Here is an 8,181-nt window from a genome sequence, read left to right on the forward strand (position 1 = left end):
GAATTGCTTGAACCAGAGAGACAGAGGTTGCAGTGAACTGAGATCGTGCCATTGCACTCCAGCCTGGGCAACAAGAATGAAACTCTGTATCAAAAACAAACAAACAAACTTAAATGTCTACAGGAAAACTCTCCGGTTAACATTGAGACTACCTCCTGTTGTATAACCTCAATACTCACTAAAATCTCTTATTCTGTAGTTCAAATAAAAGATGAATGAGGAAAGAAAAAAATGGGTTAGGAAGAAAGAATACCTTATTTTGACATATATATGTGTATACTTTTAACCAATTTTATTAACTTCCCAGAGATTCAATTTATTTATGAAGAAGATGGGGATAATAATATTTGTCTCACAAGACTGTTATGTTAGGACTACTTTAGTTGCAAATAATAGAACCCCAACTCATACTAGTTAAGGGTTGGGGTGGCTTATTGACTTATAAGTAAAAAGTACAGGGTTAGGAATGATTTCAGGAAGGACTGGCTCCTGCTGCTTAAATAAGGAAGCACCTCTTCATCTCTGGGGCCCTGCTGTCCTCCATATTGGCTTCAGGAATAGAGGTGAAACAAGCAAATTGGCAGTGGTCCTCTACACTCATGGTGAAGACCAAAGGATATAAAGGAAATAAACTGCCCTGCACTTTTGATGGAAAATTTTTTTTTCTAGATTCTTCTGCTTTCCCATCTCTCTCTCTCTCTCTCTCTCTCTCTCTCTCTCTCTCTCTCTCTCTCTCTCACTCTCACTCTCTGTGATCATTTAATAAGTCCTTTGGATTCTCCCTTAGCATTGCTGCTTGAAAACACCCCTCCTCTCCATTCCACTGCCTTGATGTGGCCTCCTACTGCCACTCCTGGACTACTGGGGCACCTGAACCTGAATCTGGCTCCAGATGATCCGTCATTCCCACACACCTCTGAACGGCCCCTTGGCCACAGAGGTCTATGTGGATGGTTTATGCCAGAGAAAGCTGGCTGCAGATGAGTGGTAGAGCAAGCTAGCTGAGATGGAGTGGAGATGCATGGTAGCCATGGTGCTGGCACCACGTTTCCCAGTGCAGCCCTAGAAACCAGAGCATCTGTGAGCTGAGGGAGACCAGATGGCCAGAGTGCACTGCAGCTTCTCAGCTTCCACTCACAAGCAGCTTCACCCTCCATCTTCCCTCCCAGGAGAAGTGACTGCTTTCTGTGCTTTGATCTACAGTGGAAAGTGCCTGGCTAACCCTGCCAACCAGCTCTGCAAGGGGATTCACAGTGAAGCCAGATGGAGTTTGATTTTGTTCAGGCTTATTTATTTTAAATTTTATTTATTTTAATTTGCTTTTAAAAAAGTTTTTAATCATGAAATATTTCAAACATCTATAGAAGCAGCCAAGATAGTTGAATGAATTCCATATACCCATCACCCAGCTTCAAAATTTATCCACTAGTGGCAAGTCTCATTTCAACTCCATTCCTGCTATTATTCTTCTCCTCAGTTATCTTGAAACAAATCCCAGACATTATGCCCTTTTACCCATAAATATTTTAGCATATATTTCTAAAAGATAAGAACTTTTAACATACATGACCTTAATGCCATTGTCACACCTAAAAATTTAGCAGTCCAGTATTTTTGGTAATATCAAATATCCAATCAGTTTACAAATTTTCCTAATTATCTTTATAATGTTTATTTATTTATTTATTTTTTTACAGTTTATTTGTTCAAATTAGCCTTCACATACAGGCCATATAGTACAATGGATTGATATGTCTCCTGAGTATCTTGTAGTCTGTGGGTTCCTTCTCCATTTCTTTTTTGTTCCTTGCAATTTATTTCAAGAAGAAACCAAACTATTTCTTCTGTAGAATTTCTCTTAGTCTACATTTTACTGATTGCATCCCTATAATGTCCTTTAATTTGTCCCTCTATCCCTGTATTTTCTGTAAATTCGTAGCTAGATCCAAAGACTTGATCAGGTTCAGAGTTGACCTCTTGGCAGACCACGTCATAGGTGCTGTTTTGTAGGAGGCACAAGCACCTCCTGGTTGCCTATTTTATGACATCACTGCCTTGATTCATTTATTCATTAGGAGCTATTAACTTTTCTTAATTATAAAGAGAATATATTCTCATTTTAAAATGACTTAAATCATATAACGTGATATAAAATGAAAAGTAAAAGTCAAGTGTCATGTTTTTCCTCCTGGCCCTCTAAGTTCCACACTTTAGAGCTAACCATGTTTATAAGTGATCATGTATTCGCAGTAATTTAAAAACTTGGGTTGGGCTCGGTTGTTCACTTCTGTAATCCCAGCACTTTGGGAGGCTGAGGTGGGCAGGTCACTATGCCAGGAGTTCAAGACCAGCCTGGCCAATATGGTAAAACACTGTCTCTACTAAAAATACAAAAATTAGCCAGGTGTGGTTGTAGGCACCTCTAGTTCTAGCTACTTCAGAGCCTGAGGCACCAGAATCACTTGAACCTGGGAGGCGGAGATTGCAGTGAGCCAAGATTGCACCATTGCACTCCAGCCTGGGTGACAGAGCGAGACTCTATCTCAAAAAAAAAAAAAAAAAAAAAAAAAAATTATATAATTACTTCAAGAAGGTGAGAGGGTATATATGGCAGAGATATGCTAAGTGTAGCCTCCCCACCCCACAAACTCACATAATTATGTATAAAACAAAGCTATTATATGCATAAGACTCATACAATAAAAAGTATAAGTGTATATTATATAATATTATATTCATATAAACATTATAGAAAAAAATTGCAATACAAGACAACCATCTTGGGAAATCTCAAGAGGTATGTGATAATTACCAAATGAGTGGCTATTTTAGAAAATATTTTTGTAGTTGAAAGTAACAAAATTCCACTGGCTTAAGCCTGAAAGAGAATTGTGATATGAAGCTACAGGAATAAATCTTAAGGTCTTCCAGTGGGAAGTGTCACTTGGCCTGACAAAAGATTATTGTGTCCACAATCTAAAAAGCCACCAGGAACATGGAAAGTGCCATCTCAGGCTTCTCTCTGCATATTTGCTTTATTTTTCTCTCTGCAGACCAGCCTTCTCTGCCTTGGTATATACAGGTCAACAGAACACTCCTTTCCCCTCCTACGCCACCAAAACTCAGGCTCTGGATCCTCAATTTGAGCAACAACAGAGGCTCACCAGCATCTCTGAGTCCTGATTCCAGATTTCCAGGGGAGATCTGTTTGGCTGCCATGAGTCAGGTGTCTACTAACTTGGTCCAATCAGCTATGGCTGTGGGCCAGGTTGGAAAGAACAGACATGACAGCAGCTTCCTCTCCTGCCTGGCACTATGGGTATAAGGGGCTGGTCTCAGGAAAGAGGAGAGGGCTATGAGATAGGCAGATACCCATCAAAAGGTATGGCAGTCAGTGTGCTTTATTGCAAACAGAACCCACTCTAGCTCAAGTGGAAAAGGAATTACGGAATTTTAGGTTTCCCACAAATCTCTAGGATCAAGCCTAAAGGCTATGCATCAGGGAGCCATATACAATCTACACTGCAGTACTACTCCGTGTCCGCCGCCAGCATAGATAATGCCCATGACACTGGACAGCAGGAACCAGAAGCTCCACCACTGGTGCCATCCCAAAGCCATTCCTCTGCTGCTACCATTTCCAAAGGATCAAATCCACATAATTCACCTTCCTTGCATGGCTCTCTTTCCAAACCTTGTCACTGGGGTGCATCTAATTAGGGGAACCTCGGCCTTATGCCTGAAGCGTGGTTGCAAGATCAGCTGAAAAAGTGAGTTCTGGAAGGAAGTTCCCCAAACATGGGAGAGAGTTGTTCACAAGGTGGTGGGCAGCCACAAACAGGACTGATGACTACTGGAGGTGTCTAAGATGGTAAGACTGAGTTAAACTTTAGGATCTCAAACAGGGCCTCCAATGGGGAACACAGTGTTGAAGGCAGGGACTATTTGGACCAGACATCACATTCATCAAAGACTTTGCGACCTTTGATATTATCTCCAAATGAAATTACACACAAAGGTTGAAGAGAGACAGCGATGGGACAGAATGAAGTTGTTCTCTGCCTGTAAGCTGTGCACCATGATTGGACCAGACTGCCCCAGATGCACTATGAATTCATACATTTTTAAAGTCCCATACTTATCTTGGAACTAGCACCACCTAATTATGTTACATTGTATTTGATTTGTTATATGTAATCACTTAAAATAATCTGCAACTTTTGTCATTCTGATCTAGTATTTCTTTATTGGGGGCACCTGTTTCAGAAAGTAGACGTAGCCAGGATCACCTTTGAGAGGCTCAGCGCTCAAACAAGGGGGATCTTGTGGGCTGTTGGTGGTTGGAGGGAGGAGGACCCCTAACTTGTCTCTGAAGTACTGGTAGAATTTATTTTGATAATTGGAGGGGGGATAGGAAATGTCGTTGTTAAATGTCCCTCTCAGAGTGAATCAAATATATATATGTATGTGTGTGTGTATGTATATGCGTGTGTGTGTGTATATATATATATATGTATATTTAAACAAAGGAACAACCATCCCTATCTTTGTCCCAACTTCCTTGGAGAGGGAAGTCTATTCCCATGAAGTGGATGATTAGCAAGCCCCTGCTACGTAAGTTGACTCGGTCCTGTAGGTCCTCAGCTCAGATTGGGATGTGGGGCCAGGCTGAGGAAGAGGAGAAGCCCCTGGGGACTCAGGGTTGCGAGAGACCCAGATCTGTAGGTGGGGGTAAGGTGGCATGGGAAATTCTCCTGGCAGTGTTGGCATGGACAGGTAACAGCTAGGAGAGTTACACAGGTGTAATTGCAGTGCTGAGCTGTTTAATTTGCTCCTGAAAGGAACAATAGTCGTGACCTAGTTAATTGAGACAGAGGTTATACATTCGGGCTTCCAGAGAGGCCCTTGGGGTTCAATTTGTCATGTTTTTCTTGTGGGAAGATTTTGGAGGTTGCCCAGGGAATATTTTAGGAGACTTGGGAGTTTAGGGTCCGAAGTCTGTCCTCCCACCAGCTCTGTGATTTCGGGTCATGGTATCTGCGCATCAGAAGCTCCAGTGTCCTGACTAATATCTCGCGTGTGTGTGTAGAGAGGGGCGGCAGAGAACCTGCAGCTGGGTTTGCATCCCCGGGAGGTAAAAAAAGGCCCTGTCCTAGCCCCTCTCCTTGCTACCGAGGTAGTGTCTGGGGGCTTCCCGCCCTAGCCAGGCTACCCACTGATCTCCCTCCATTAAAATTTCTGTTAAATGTTTCCCTGGCTCTCCCTGGGTTTCAGTTTCTATCCATGCCCTGTGGGCAAAAGTCATGTGGATTCCACCCCTGAGATGCCTCTCAGGCCCATTAAAACAAAACAAAACAAAACAAGCAAACAAACAAAAAACCCACATGTAAATTGGCTTGTTATATGCCAGACACTGTTCAAATCTCTTTGCAAATAAAATATATCTACTCTAAGTTGCTTGCATGTATTAGATCCATTTAATCCTCACAAAACATCTATGAGGAGTAGTTAACCTCAATTTACAGATGAATAAACTGAGGCACAGAGAGTTTGCACGACTTGCCTTAACTTTACAGAACTAGGAAGCGGCAGAGCTGGGATTTTAATGCAGGCCCTGTGCCTCCGGAGCTTGGACACTCAACCACTTCACGCTCTGCCTTTCCTAATTGAGGGCCTGCTATTGCACTGGGCTCAGCTTCAGTGCATTCTGCCGGAGTTACTTCACATGACAGTCCTATTTTTTAAAAACTTGAAGTTATATAATGTACATATATTAACAAAGATTCAGAGGCCGGGCGCGGTGGCTTCTGCCTGTAATCCTCGCATTTTGGGAGGCCGAGGCAGGCAGATCACTTCAGGCCAGGAATCTGAGACCAGCCTGGTCAACACAGCAAAACCCGTCTCTACAAAAAAATACAAAAATTAGCCGTGCATGGTGGCACACGCCTGTAATCCCAGCTACTGGGGAGGCTAAGGCGGGAAAATCGCTTGAACCTGGGAGGCGGGGGTTGCGGTGAGCCAAGATCACCACTGCACTCCAGCCTGGGCATCACAGCGACACTCTGTCTCAAAATAAATAAATAAAAAATAAAGACTCAGAGTATGTTTTGAAATATGGTAACTTTCAGTTCAAAAATGTCAAAAATCCTGTACTTTTCAAGGTGGCAGGCCCAGGGAATTGTCAGATATGGTTAACTCTACTTCTCCAGCCTAGAGGTACCAGGTAAGCTGATAAATACACACCCTCCATCCTTTGTCAGTCCTCGTGGGCATCACAGCCACGCGTTGGAAATTCACAGAGTGATTTCTTTATTAATGCCCGGTTATGTTATCAGGTGCTATTAGAATTGAAAATCTTTTTTTATACCCTATAACAATGGCATCCAAGTGCTGGTTAAACGGTGGAACTTGCAGTAGTGTTCCAAAACTGAAGTGAATATCAGTAGCTTTGGACCAGAGGGGAGAGGTGCTAATACGCCACCAAGAAGCCTGAACAACCTCCGTGATGCAGGCTGCTGCCAACTTAGGAGCAAGCCCTCTGCAAATTTTGGATAGTGCTGAGAAAATGAAAAGCAGCATTAAAGCCAAAAGCCTGTTTCTGTAGTTATAGATTTATGTAAAATAGGAAACAATCCTCTCACTTTACATGTATTTCTTTGGGAAGATTAATCTCATATGAAGTGAATTTTGAATTAAATGTGACTGTCCTATGTTAACTGGTATTCCTCACTCTTTTTTTTTTTTCTTACTACTGAGAGAATGGCTGCCAGATTAATTCTGCTCAGAGGATGATCATGTCACTCTCCTGCTCAAAAACCTCCTGTGGTTCCCCACTGTCCACTAAGATCAGCCCCAGTATTCAAGCTGTTCAGTCGGAGTGGGACTGAATCTTCCCATGGGACCAGAGGTTCCTGAGGGTGGGGCCACAACTCCTACATTCCGTGCGCACTTATGCTAACAAGGCCGTACTTTTGAGTCCTCCATCAGAACTTAACTGTTGGGTGAGGCTTTTATGCACTGGGGGTGGAGGTGTGATGGAAGTTGCAATACCTGGGATGGGATGGGAACTTGCGGTGTTTCAAACATTTCTGCATGCCCAAGAAGATCAGTGCTTGGCACACAATAGATCTTCATTAAATATGTGTGTGATGAATGAATGGTCTTTATAAGACTCTTTACCTTTGAGTTTTCCAACCTCAGGGACAGAGACCAGGGCCACAACGGTGCAGGGGTCTACAGAATATTATGCAATTTTGGATTTTCATTTCCTTGTCCAGGCTAGGGAAATGATCCCTATAATAAAAAAAGCATTTCTTACATTTGTGTGAGGCAGGGTTTCTAACATCATGACATTTTGGGTGGGATAATTATTTGTTGTGAGAACTTTCCTGTGCATAGCAGGATGTTTAGCAGTGTCCTTAGCCACTAACCAATAGGTGCTAATAGTGCCCTGCACCCAAGTTGTGAGATAAAATATGTCTCCAGATATCACTAAATATCTCTAGAGCTGGGGGTGGAATGAGCACTGAATGACCCCCCCAGTTGAGAACCCTGAAACTGGTCTAGGGCACCTGTTTTCAACTCCAGTTGCATATTAAAATCACCTGGGGGAGCCTTAAAAACATAAGTAATGGCCGGTGCAAAGGCTTCATGCCTGTAATCCCAGCATCCTGGAAGGCTGAGGCAGGAGGATTGCTTGAGTGCAGGAGTTCAAGACTAGCCTGGCCAACATGGTGAAACCCCATCTATACAAAAAAATACAAAAATTAGCCGGGCATTGTGGCACACACCTGTAGTCCCAGCTACTTGGGAGGCTGAGGCAGGAGGATTGCTTGAGCCTGGGGGGTGGAAGTTGCAGCGAGTCAGGATTGTGCCACCGCGTTCCAGCCCGGGCAGTGGAACGAGACACTGTCTCAAAAAACAAGTGAACATAGTAATGCCTGGTATTTTGAAACGTTTAGATGTAATTGATTGTAGGGAGTAGCCTGTGCATATGGAATTTTGAAAACTCTCCAAGTGGTTCTAACCTTTAGCCAGGTCTGAGAACTACTGGTCCAGTGCTTTGCGGGTTACAAGTTTCACAACCCATCTGTGCAGGAGGTGAGGCAGGTTCTTTTTGTGGTTTTCTGACCGGAGAAGTGAAGTCCAGAGGAGTGTGCTGTTGCCCTGTGAGTGCTGAAG

This window comes from Macaca fascicularis, chromosome 2 (assembly GCF_037993035.2).
Source record: "Macaca fascicularis isolate 582-1 chromosome 2, T2T-MFA8v1.1".
Classification (NCBI taxonomy): domain Eukaryota; kingdom Metazoa; phylum Chordata; class Mammalia; order Primates; family Cercopithecidae; genus Macaca; species Macaca fascicularis.